Raw genomic sequence first — 14,449 nt, 5'->3', positions numbered from 1 at the left:
ACTCAATAAAAAAATAAAGAATGTTTGATTTTATTTATTTATTTTGTTCACTGTATAACAATTTATCACACAATTGTATTTATTTAAGTTTATAAGCTGAATTAAATTTTGTATATAGTTTTAATTTTAGAAAAAAAATATTATTATTAATTTTGTTTCTATTTTATTTTATTTTTATCACAATATATTTATTTTTAATAATTTAATTCATCAAATAATATTTTTTTAATAATTTATATTAAAGTGTTTATTTTTCAAATGAACCAATTAATCTCAATAAGTTGTTTAGGGTTATTTAAATAAAATTTGTTTATTTAAAATGTATTAATGGATATTGATTTTGAGTATATATAATAAAAAAAAATTTTAAAATAAAAAATATTTTAATTAATGAAGTGAGAAAGAGTGATTAATGAAAATAAAAAATAAGAAAATGTTTTAGCAATCTTTAAAGAATTCACTTTAATTATATAAGATTTTGGTTGAACTGAAATAATCTAAATTAAATAGAAAAAAAGTGAATTGATCAAATAAATTATTGAGAAAAGATTTTAACACATTAAAAGTGTTAGATAAATTCATACCGGTTCAAATAAACCTAACTTAAACAAACTTCCTACGCAGGAACAAAGAACCGGACCGGATGAACAAAAGAAAACCAACTGAAGAAACCGAACCGGTCAAGCTACCAAACCGATCAAGAGTATTCGGTACGTGACCGCACAGAGGAAGGATCGGCCAAAGCCTAAAAGCCAGATCCATCAAATAGCCGATCAATCCTCAAGACAAACATAACCGGAATAAGCCCGGTCACTTCACTATCAAAAGATATTCGGCCAAGTCAAGCGGCCAACCTAGGCCAAGTCAAGAGGCCGACCTGCACAAGAAGACACTTTGGGTATCTGTTGAGAATGATACCAAAGGAACAGACTGAATACTTCCATATCCATGCAAGTCTGAGGAAAGACTGTAGGCTGCAGAAAACAGTACTACCGGATCTTTCTACTTCGGGATAAGTCAGAAAGGAAATCTTCAAAGTACAGACAACTGTCCAAGCAGACAGTGCCTACATTGAGTAAAAGACAAACCCAACAGGTTTGCTTTACAGACCGGCAGGTCTGAAACAGGATGCCAGGTCTGAGATTGACCGTCAGGTCTGAGGAGAAGACCGCAGGTCTGAAACACTGAATCACTGCATCTCTGATCAGCCAATCAGATTCAAGGCTTCGAAATATGACCGTTGGCATATTTCACCTATAAAAGGAGGCAGTTGCAGAAGAGTAAATGCGGGACATTAAGGCAGTTACTAAGTGAGACAAACATTGAGATAACAAAAGCTAAGTGCATTTACTACAAGTGATAACAGTGTGGTATTCTAAGAAAGCCTAAGTGCAAAATTCTAAGTGTGTGTGCTACAATCTCAGTGTGAATTGTAAGAGTGTTATCGAGCAGGAAATAAGTCTCGATCGAATTGTATTTGTATTCCTTAGTGAATATCCTTCTCGCGGTTTCGAGAGGAAGGGGTGACGTAGGAGTTTTATCTCCGAACATCCATAAAACTCTGTTGTGTTATTTACTTTCTATTGGCTTCATTACATAACCGACTAACTTAACCATACCGCTCCAAACCGACTCCATACTGACCATACCGAATATCCAGATAATCGAAACCGACCCACCATTCTTCAAATCTCCATCATCCGAAACCGATTCCGCCTATCATACACGTGTACCGCTTCAACTTGAAAGCAAACCTCTTCCGCGCTTGAACCTAGTTCAAGGGTTTGTGACAGGTTGTGTAGTATTGAAACCCCGGTGTTAATCTCTAACCGGATTAACCACCACCCTACTAAGTGAGAACCGCTAACCGGTCCAACCCCCGGTCCACCAGCGGCGACCTAGATCCTAACAAAAAGAAAATCAACTATTTGATTTATTGTAGTTTAAAAAATAACAGATTAAATATGTAGTCCGTAAACACACTTAACTAAGCGCATAACGCCTGACGAACTCGAACCCAAGAATTTAGGGTTAATACCTAAGAATTTAGGGTTAATATCTACCTCTTATTGCCGCTAAACTAGACGAGAAGATTTATTTTAGTTTATAATTCTAATAGAATAAAAAAAAAGTTTATAAAAGTTCATTTTATGTATTTTTTAATTTTTATTTTATGATCTTATAACACCACAGCAAAATGATCAATAAATCGAAGTTAATTGTCTAAGATTTTTTTAACTGTTTGATTGTACATCTCGATGTACAAATTAAACAACCAAACCATTACACTTTTAACTTTGGTATCAGATATAGGTCGGTTGATAGGATCATACTAAGAATTAGAGTTGGGATGGAATTAGGGTTGTACAACAACAAAACTGAAAAATTGATAAATAAATTAATTTGATCTTTATATCAGTTAACCGGTTCTAACGATTTTGGTTATAAAGTATTTTTCAACCGGTCGGTTAACCGGTAAATCGGTAAAAAATTAATTATACATATATTTTATAATTTATATTTTTTTTAATATTAAATATATTAATAATTATAAAATTGTTTTTAGAAAATAATTATAATTTAAAAGGATAGAAAATAATAGAATAGAAACAGGAGGACTGACAAATAAAAGTTTTGAAAAAGAGAGTTTGTCTTCATTTTTAATAATTTAACCTAAATTATGTCTTTATTTTTTTTTCATCTATAAATATCTATTAGTGCCTTAAATTCTCAGTGACAACTAGAGTTGACAATAATGAATTTAATATTTAATTAAAAAATTTGAATTATAGGTTGATGGTTAGTCGACGACCGGCCAGTTAAATGATCAGAACCGATAAAACCTGAATCGGTAAATACCGGTCGGTTAACTGATTTATAAATATAAAACAAAAGTAGACTTAATTAAAATCGATTAAACAATTAATCAACCGGTTGAAATCCCTAAATGAGCTTGAAAAAAAATTGGGACAATGTAAATAAAATGAGTGAATGACAAGTTTTTCCATGTTTTTAAAATTGGAAAAGAAAATAATGAATTAAAAATGATTTTTTTTTTTAAAGAAATTAGGAGACAAAATTCAAACCTATTTAAGAGCCTCTATCATAAATGGGCGCCTTCTAAAATTCTCAGAGATTTGGTTGGACAGTGAGTGAGGAAAATCTCTATATATATTCTTGTTCTTATCTATATATATTTATGTAATCTACCTTCACAAATGAAAACAACTCCGTATCGATATTGCTGCCATAACGTAATATTTTCTACAGAAAGCATCATCTATATATTTTAACAAAACTAATTAAAGCGAATTAATTATCTCTCAAAATTAAGGAATCTTATTCTTACGTCCATGTTGTATTAATGGAAATCACGTGACTCTTTAGACATTAAGAAAGAAAGAGGTACAGACTTATTTTGTATATTAATTCATATGTATAACGAGCATGCATAAATATATTACTAAGACCATCTCCAACTCTACGGCAAAATAGGTTTGGAGTTGCCCATTTTGCTCCAACCCTACGGCATCCCAGCGGCATTTTGCAGATCCGACAAATATGGAGAGAGAAGCCGGCAAATTTGGCGTACTACTATTCATCACTGCAATTAGGCATAAAATGTAATCATGTTCAACTTTTGTGTTTCTTTTAATTAAGGATTTCTTTATTTATTTTTATATTAAACATTTCTCTAATTTTATATATTTATAATCTTTAATATATAATTTTTTATATTTATATATAATTTATTTAATTATTTAATAATTTATTTATTTAAATTATATTTATGTGTATGAATTGTTAATTTATAATTAAATTTTTTTTCATAAGCAAATAAGAATAGGTTGGGGTTAAATTTATAAAGTTGATAAATATATAAATAATATTAATAAAGTTAAAAAGTTGGTATAAAAAAGAATATTCTGAGAATATTATTTTGAGTTTGGAAATGAGTTTTTGGGTTGGAGATGGATTACTGTTTGATGTGATGTTTACTGCATTTTTGAGTTGAAAATGGTGTTGAGGGTTGAAGATGGTCTAATTATTTGACCCCAAACATGTCATAGTTTTCATTCCGCTGGAGACTAATTAAATGATCTGATCTGCAAACCCCCACTTTAACCCCAGACAAGGGAACATATATATTCTTAATTGAAACATGATCTGATGATTATATAATTATACATTAACATATAATATATATATAAGAAATACACATTGAATTACGCTAGCTAAGCTAAAACTAAGCTAGCTACATCAACCATGATGATAACCGTGTCCCCATGGGTCAGCCGTTGAAACTAGTTCTCGTCGTCGTCCCTTCAACTCATGACCTGTTTAATAATTCAACCAAGTTAATTATTTATAAACTAATAATTATTATATATATTTGATCAGATTAGATTAGTATATATAACCTGTGTGATCAGCAGAAGAAGAAGAAGGGAATTCTCTGGCTGCCGTCGTAGCAATATTATTATTAAGAGAGATGAGAAGCAGAATCATGATCATGATCGCCACAACAACCATTTGCTGCTGCTGCTTCCTAGTAGTATTATAACCCATTATTGATTGATCCTTATAATAATAATAAATCACATCTTATTTATTTATACACAGAAAAATTAGTTCTCTCTTAATTGGCGGGGAAAGATATGAATGACTACGAGTTAACTAGATCCCACTTAATGACTCACCTCCTATTTGTTATATAATAAATATTAATTAATTATCAATTCAGCAAATTTTATATCTTTTCTGGACCCCCAAATTAATTATTATAGCGAATGGAGTGGTGGATATGATTCGGGTCCCCACATTAACTACGACTCTTTCTCAAATTAATAATTAAGTTCTCTTTAGATTTTTTAAAAAACTCATCCCAAATCAATTTTCCAATCAATCACTTCTCAACAATCAAATCACTCATTTCATTAACCAAAATACTAAAATACCCTCTATTTTAAATTATTATTTTTTATTTTATTCATATATATCAATACCCTTTAAGTCTTTTTACCAAAAATAATCATCACCTTCTCAAAATCATCACCAATTATTACATTTTTCCCTCTCTAGATTTTTTCAAAAACCCCAATCCAAACAAGGCCTAAGTTACAAAAAAAAATCAAGACTTTCATTGTAAACATGCATGTTTGACTTCATTTTATATATATCACTCACATCATTTTCTTTTATTTTATAATTATATTCACGCATCATCATTTTAGATATTTTCAAACTCTTCACCCAACATTTCATTTCAACTCATTTCAGTCTTTTTTTTTGGTTTGGCACAACTACAGATGACTTTTGTAGTGTTAATTAGAGGATAGGGTAACTTAATTGTTTGGCAAGACAAATTTAAATCTTAATTGGTTTGAATTAATGTGTGGTCCATATAAGAGTAATAATTGGTAAGTGCTCCTCCATTGATTTTAATATATTTAATTTGGTTGGATAAAATAGATTTTCTAATTAAACATTGTCTGCAAAAGAGAGGATGTCCAGACATGGGAATGGTGCTTATACAGTACTTTAACAAATATTACTTTCACACGCACACAAAATAAGATTTTTTCAAAACATTAAAAAAGTGCCACAAGGATTTTACCATTGCAAAATAAAACAATAGCGAAGCATACAAAAACAAAGTCCTAACTCGGGAGAGGAAGAATGTTGCTCCGTAAAAGTACATAGTTATATCGCGCTTATGAAGCACCCAATAAAAACGTTTTTTAACTATTAATTTTAATATTTAAATGAATGCATTTAAGCAGTTATTTATGTATTTAAGATTGCCAATGGTAAATCAACACAATAAATAAAAGACCTATTAGAAAATAATAGAATAAAGAGGAATTAAATTTGGAAAATGTGGAATACATAATTCTATACTACTGACACATAAATTTAAGAAGTTAAGGATCAATATATGTCGGAAAAATATTTAACGTCACATACATTTACAACGATAATAGATTGTTTGATCTGGGGTAGTTTGAAAAGAATATAGGTTAAGCTTAATTTTTTTAGATGTCCTCGGTAAATCAAAATAAATGTACTTATTTTTTTTTTATAAGAGTGAAGCTAAATAGTTAATAAATATCTTAATGGCCAGTAATTTTTTGGGCTTGAAGTGTAATTTGTAGTCTATTGTTAAAGAAGATAAGTACTAGATATTTGATGAATTAATATGAGATAGCTAAACACGTTCTACAAACAAATTTCTTTTTTCAACCTGGTTTGTTTGATGTCTAGGTTGTATCACTTAGGTTCATAACAAAAACCCGTTTTTATTTATTGATTCAATTAACTTTTATCTTATTATACATTATACATAACACATAGACGCATAATTAAGTGATAAAAAACAACATCAATAATTAATCAATCATGAATATAACCATGACCCCATGGGTTATCCATTCTCAGTTCTCGTCCCTCCACTTCGAATTCACCTGTTAATTTTATCATCAACAATCCGAATTCACAAATAAGGTCTAAAGAATCATATAAAGGATTATTAATGAATTTACCAGCTGCATGATCAGAAGAAGAAGAAGGGAATTCTCTGGCCGCCATAGCAATAAAAGAGAGAAGCACCACTATCACCATTATTACAAGTACAATTAAACTGCTCTTCTTCCTTGTAGTAGTAACAGAAGCCATTGATGATCCAGATCCTTACTTATAATAATAATTTATTATGTGAATGAAATATTATTACTTACTCGCATCCTATTTATATACACACACGTTACGAGGAATGAGGATATTGAAAGAATTAATTTAATATATATTATATATATAGACTATATATAATGTGGAAGAGACCACTAGTCAACAAGGCCACTTAATTACTAGTGGGTTAAATAATATTTGTCGCTCTATTGCGTGCCCATTGTTGACTCATTTCCCACTAAAGGCCAAGCCAAGTTTAAAATCAAAATTTACATGAATAAATTATCTATCATAAATAAAATCCAGAGAGAAAAACAAATTAACAAGACTCTAATTCATCAGTCGTGATAACCCTAACAAAAACAATTATGGTATTTTGACACATCTATATATGTTAGAGAAAAATAAATTTAAAATCGTAAATAATTAAACCTAATAATATTATTATTTTCCTCTTCAACAAGTTCCTCTAATAATAATACAAATTAAGTTTTTCTCATTAAATTATCGTTTAAATTTACTATTCGATTCAAACTAGCCTTTCAAATCGTTTACCTTTTGAATAAACTATTCGATTAAAACCAGCCCAGCCCTTCATATCGTTCATATCACATTAGAACTTTTTTTTATTTCAATCTTTGATTTTATTTTAGCTATACGGTTCGTCAATTTTTATGTGAATTTTCAGTTTCATTTGTTGGTGTCGATTTTTTAAAATCTTTATACGCGTTAAAAATAGTTCGTTTAGTCGGTTATAATTTTGTTTTGGTCTATTTAGTTAGTTTTTAATCATTAAAGAATTAAAATATAAAAAGTAATTTATGAACATATTTTGTAAATAAATTGTTTAACTTTTTTTTAAATCACTAAAATTTTAAAAAAAAGTTATTTGATTTTAAAAGAATAAATATAATCAATTATTAGATATTAAATAGAAAATGAGTTAAAAAGAGTAAAAAAATAATAAATAAAAAATATATATATATATATTAATTACGATGTTCAGATTTGCTTCATAAAAAAAAATTACAGTAGAAATGTAATATACTTCCTAATGTCATAATTTTTTTTAATTTAATTCAGTATTTACTTATTTAATTTTAATTAAATATTTGGTTTAATTTAATTTAAATTGTCAACCAATTCGGATATAATACATAAAAGAAAGAGTTAATTGGGAAGAACTCAGTTCAGCCGATTTTTTAACGATTTGATTTTAGTTATGCCATAAAATCCATACTCAAACATTTTGAGACGAGTCTTTTTATTTATTATTTTTAAAATTAATGTAGAAATAGATTAGACAATTATATTAAACTATAATTTCAAATGAATTATTACTTTGTATCAAAGTAGAAACTATTCTAAAATCTACTAATCTATACTGATAAGAATAAAAAAGAAATTTGAACGAGGAAATGAAAATAAGTTTTATCACTAACATATTATTCTCTTTTTTATTCCATTCCCCTATAATTACTATTCTTGAAGTGTTAGATTAAAAAATCTCACCTATTTATTTATTTTTCTAAACAAAATATTAATCTAATACCTACAATCATTTCATTAATTTCAACACGCTTACCTATTTCATCTAAATTGGTAAGATTGAGCCAATTAATTTATTTGAAGTCAGCGTTCATATTGTGATAAAATGATATGTTAATAGATTAATCATTAAAAATAATAAAATAATTTTAAAAAAAAAGGACATAAGTGGAAATGTGTCACGTGCCTAACAAGTGACAAGAAAGTGCGCAAATACCTAAGCTTTCTGTAATTTAATATATTATTTATAGCTCACGTTTGATATAAAAAAAATACATTATTCAAGATTTAAAACATAACTAAACTTTAATTGAATACGATAGAACTCAAGTTCAAACTTTAAATAATAATTAAGAAAAACAAATAGGAGAGAAATATTAAACAAATATATATTATGAGATCGAGATAGACTTTAACACAAGCATGCACATACTTTTTTTTTATTTCTCAAATTCACAACCACATCTAAATCACTTTTGAATGAAAAAAAGGACTCATATAAGGTACAATTGCCAGTAAATTCCGAGTACGACAAATATTGATTTCGATTACTTTACCCAAAAGAAGGTTGAAAGAGACGAGTTTACTATTGCCCTTTTTCCTACAGCAAAAAGCGGTTGGGGTCCCACGTTTCGACGAATAACTCATCATCGTCAATGCATTTCCATGGTGCTAATAGATTCCAGTTAAAATAGAAAGGCATCCCCTAAAACCAAACTCATACATGCATGCCAGGTAGCTTGAAATCCTCTCAAGAAAATAAGCTGTATTATCAGACCCGACAGCAATAGGAATGATTTAGTTAAAAAAGGAATAGCAAAAACAGTCGGCGATATTATTTGGAGATTGAGATTCGTTTATTGAGTTCTTGAATGTGATTGGATTAGTTGGTTGCGGCACCGTCTTGCTGGTGAAAAGAGGGATGAAGATGATGTTGGGTTGCCTGCTAATGAAGGGAGGGAATGAAGACGACTGTGGGTTAGGTCGTTGGGGACGGTGAGAAAAGAAAAGAAGGGAAAATTTTATTTATTTAATTTTATATATTAAATAAAAAAAGAATGTTTGTTTGAAATGTAAAAAATAGGTTAAAAATATATATAAAAACTTAACAAAGTCGTTTGACGCATTCTGTTATATTAAATAATTTTGACACATTTTGACAAATTCATATACATAAATAGAATTTTACAACTTTATAAATAAATTTGACACTTACTCCTAACTTTATAAATAAAATTGATATTTTTTCCATTAATATATATATATATATATATATATATATATATTTAGTTTAAACCAAAAACTTAAATCAAACTGGTCTTAACTCGCTAAGGTCAGTTAGGGATGTAAACGAACTCGCGAGCTATTTAAATTTCGTCTTGACAAAAAGCTCGTTCGAGCTCGTTCGTTAGTCTTAACGAGTCGAGCTTAGGCTCGTTTAAAAGCTCGAAAATTTAAACGAGCCGAGTTTGAACTTCTCGATATTCGGCTCGTAAGCTCATAAACATGTTTGTTTATAGGCTCGCTTATGGGCTCGCGAACATATTCGTTTATAGGTCGCTTATGGGATCGTTAATATGTTTGTTTATAGGTTCGCGAACATATTCGTTTATAGGGTTAATAAATAATAAATAGATAATTTCTGAAGTTCTTTTTTTTCTACAAGGGTAGAAGGATATGATAATTAGCCAAGCTTTCATATATCTCTTTCATCTAGCCATGGGTTCCAAGGTTACGACTCACTAAGGTTTCAACCCTCTTTTCTTTCTCTTTTTTGCCAAGCTCTCTCGTCTAATAGTCTAATAATAAGTGGAAAGTAGAAATCAATGGTTACGAATAATCTTAGAGGTGAGATTTCATGTTTTATAAAACCAGTTTGGTTTTGTGAAAATCAACAAAAATTTTAAATATTATTTTAGGTTTTATTTCTTAATTAGTATATTTGTTAGGATTAACCGGCGAGTTCTCGAAGTGTTTTAGATGCAGGGATCATCAGCCTAAGGCTGAACAACAAAGAGGTGGTGAGAGGCTCATTTGGGTCACCTGCAGTCAGAGTCGGCCCTAAGTTTTGAACTACCTTAGCCCCAGTAGAAAAAAGTTTGATACATTTTTGTTGCCCTAAGCCTAGTTTAAAAAATTTATAAAAAAAATGATTTTTAGTAAGACTTGAACTCATAAAAAAATAAAAATAAAACATATAGTTTTTATTTTGAACTATTAAATTACAACATCTTATATTTAAAATTACGATAAATTAAACTAAATATCTTAATATTTTTTAAGAGAAATGATATATACAACACTCTTATACAATATCTGTATACATCACCTATCTATTTGGCAAGAAAAATAAAATATTTTCTCTCTTTTGTATTTTTTTCAAAATATATTTTTTTTTTCTTACCAAATTAGGTAGGTGTTGTATGAATGTTCTGTATATATCATTTCTCTATTTTTAATAAATGAGCTTCCCTAGAGAGTTGGTTACCCTAACCCAATGACTTGTCGGTCTTACCCTAAGGTCAGCCTTGTTTGCAACACCTAAGAACTTGAGAGGCACTTCTAGGTTTAATTATAAATTTTATAAACCATGTAAGATTGTTATAAACCAGATAAACAATCTTACACTAAACGAGCTACAGAGGAGTTCGAGTTTTTTACGGAAAGCATCATTTATTTTAACTAAACTAAATAAAGCGAATTAATTACCTGTCTTAAATTAAATTAAGGAATCTTATTCTTACGTACTCCCATGTTGTATTACTAGCTATTAATGGAAACCACATGACTCTTACAGACACTAACAAAGAAAGAGGTACAGACTTATTTTGTATATCCTTGTTTAATCCATATTTAATGAGCATGCATATATATATATATATATATTACCTAGCTAATTATCTGACCAAACATGTCATAGTTTTCATTCTTAATTAAAACATGATCCGATGATTATATAATTATACATTAACATATAATATATATATAAGAAATACACATTGAATTACGGCTAATTAAGCTAGCTAGCCACAACAACCACCACCAGGATAATAAGGATAATTATAACCGTGTCCCCATGGGTCATCCGCTGAATCTAGTTCTCGTCGTCCCTTCACTTCACCTGTTTAATAAAATTCATCATCAACCAAGTTAAGTAACTAATTAATATTAATAATAATAATATTATAATTATTATAACCTGTATGATCAGAAGAAGAAGAAGAAGAAGGGAATTCTCTGGCTGCCGTCGTAACAATATTATTATTAAGAGAGATGAGAAGCAGAATCATGATCATGATCGCCACAACAACCACTTGCTTCCTAGTACTAGTATAACCCATTATTGATTAATTGATTCCTTATAATAATAAATCACATCTTATTTATATATATATATATATACACACAGATTATCTCTTGTTGGTGGGGGGGAAATTAGAGATGACTGGCTACGAGTTAACTAGATCCCACCAATTAATTACTCACCTCCTATTTATTATATATTAATTATCAATTCAGCAAATTTAATATCTTTTTTGGACCCCCAATTAATTTTAATAGCCAGTGGAGTGGAGGATATGATCCGGGTCCCCACATTAACTACAAGTCTTTCCTCTCAAATAAGTAATTAAAAAAATCAACACTTTGACTTCATTTGATATCACTCGCGTCATTTTCTTTTCTTTTATAATTATATTCACGCATCATCATTCTAGATATTTTCAAACTCTTCACCCAACATTTTCATTTCAACTAATTTTTAAGTTTTTTTTTTTTTTTTGGCACATGCAACAAAGATGACTTTTGTAGTGTTAGAGGAGAAGGTGGTAACTTAATTGTTTGGCACACCAAAATTTAATCTTAATTGGTTTGAATTAATTTGTGGATCATATAAGAGTCTAATAATTGGTAACTATGTCACTTGTTTGTGCTCCTTCATTCATTTTTAATATATTTAATTTGGTTGGATATAATAAATTTTCTGATTAAACATTAATTGTCAAAGAGAGGATATTGTCCAGACTCCAGACATGATCAGAATGGTGTGCTTATACACTTCAACAAATATTAAGTTCACAGGCACACAAAATAAGATTTTTTCCAAACATTAAAATTACTGCCACAAAGATTTTACCATTGCAAAATAAAACAATACCGAGGCATAAAAAAACAGGGTCCTAACTCGTAAGAGGAGAATATTGCTCCGTAAAAAGTAGTTTTACCTCCGTTATATAGCACCTCATAAAAACGTTTTTTAACTATTAATTTTAGTATTTAACAAACGCATTTAAGCAGTTATTTATGCATTTAAGATAGTTGATGGTAAATCAACACAAAAAATAAAAGACCTTAGAAAATAATATAATAAAGGAATTAAATTTGGAAAACGATGAATACATAATTATATAAGCAAGGTAGATTAATTACCTGCACATAAATTTACAACGATAGGGGATCACTATATATCAGTAAAATATTTACCGTCGCATAACTTAAAAACAAAAATAGATCACTATAGGTCGGAAAAATATTTACACAAAGTCACATACATTTAGGCCGGTGAAAATATAGATTTAAGAATTTGAGACTATATTTGGCTATGTTTGTTATGATATACAAAACTGTAGATATAGCATAACTATATCTACAGGAAATTATAAAAGTTGTTTGGATTATTAATATTTATATGTACAGTATTATTCAAGTATTATTTATACATTGAATGAGGTACAAAATAATACCTACTAATACTAGTTACAAAGACAGTATAAACTTTAAAAAAACATTAATATTCTTTTTCTACTTTTTACATTTTTATTTTTTTTATTATATTTTAAAATATAATAATAATAATAATAAAGTATAAGTTCATATTTATTTATATTTAACTGTATATCATCTTTTAAATTTAAATAATAATAATAATAAATAATTACATAATTTTTTATTTTTTTAATTTATATATATATATATGATAGAAAATTTATATTATTTTTAAGTATAAAAATTTAAAAATTATAATTTTACATAATTAAATATAATAATTAATAATTTTAATTAAAAATATAAAAATGATATACATAATTAATAATGTTAATTAAAAATATATAATTATTAAAATTTTAATTTCTTTATTATATTTTAAAATATAATAATAATAATAAAAAATCGTAACTAAATATTATTATTATTAATTAATACAACTTATATAAAAAAAATTTAAAACTAATTATAATTATACATTTTAATTTCAAATATTATTTTATAAAATTATTATTACTAATATTTTATAATTATATAAGTTAAATTATATATAAAATATGATAAAACATGTAACAATATTATTTATTTTAAAATACATTTATACGCATAATTATATATTATATTTTTATAAATTTTAATTTAATTAATAATACAAACTAATTATAAGATAAATATTAAAATAATAATTAAAAATAATTTATACAAATTTAAGGGTAAAATAGTCTTTTTATACTTCTTACTAATTTTTTATATCACCAACCAAACACTCAATAATAAAACATATATAATTTATACCTCTTTTATATTTCCAACCAAACGCTAATAACTTATATAATTTATATCTTCTAATACTCTTAACAATTTATATCCCTCTATAATTTATACCATATAAATAATACTACCTACCAAACACTACCTTATTGTACCTTATTGTAGTGACATGTACAAGTTGGGAAAATATATATTTGTTGAAAATGAATTAAAGTGATGGTAATCATGCAATATACGGGTGGGTTCGGTCGGTAAGTCCAACAAACTAACGGACTAGGGCAACTCACACCTAAGATAGCCTATTTGTTAAAAATTAATAAAAGTTTTAGTTAAATTTATTAATTTTTATCAAAGATTTGTTTAGCACAATTTTTCAAGAAGAAAAATAAAAAAATATTTGGTTATGTATTCAAATCTCACTAAAACAATTTAATTTTTTAAATTATTTAAACAAAAAGTAACTTAAAAAAAATTGTTGTTTATTAGGGTCGGCACTTTACGGCTTATCCATGAACTCGAGACATTAGATGGACTTCTCATCTCTTTTCATTAAAGAATTATAATGATCTATTCATTTATACAAATATATGAGACAATTCACCAAGGTAGTCCATTGATAAAAGTCGGTTTAAGAGACCAAAATGTCACTAAATCGATTTCAATTGGAAGCGTTTTGAGT

General features: G+C 27.8%; 1 long non-coding RNA gene across 1 annotated transcript; it reads right to left on the bottom strand.

Moving 5' to 3' along the window:
• Positions 1–6,279: 6,279 nt before the first annotated feature.
• LOC124913900 lies at positions 6,280–6,750 on the bottom strand. The gene is made up of 2 exons (XR_007096790.1): positions 6,543–6,750; positions 6,280–6,464 (listed from the first exon to the last, which is right to left on the bottom strand). It is a non-coding gene; the product is annotated as an uncharacterized LOC124913900 (long non-coding RNA).
• Between the last annotated feature and the right edge of the window lie 7,699 nt (positions 6,751–14,449).

The sequence above is a fragment of the Impatiens glandulifera genome, chromosome 9 (assembly GCF_907164915.1).
Source record: "Impatiens glandulifera chromosome 9, dImpGla2.1, whole genome shotgun sequence".
Classification (NCBI taxonomy): domain Eukaryota; kingdom Viridiplantae; phylum Streptophyta; class Magnoliopsida; order Ericales; family Balsaminaceae; genus Impatiens; species Impatiens glandulifera.
Note: the sequence above shows the minus strand (reverse complement) of the source record. Positions and strands in the feature narration are given on the sequence as shown.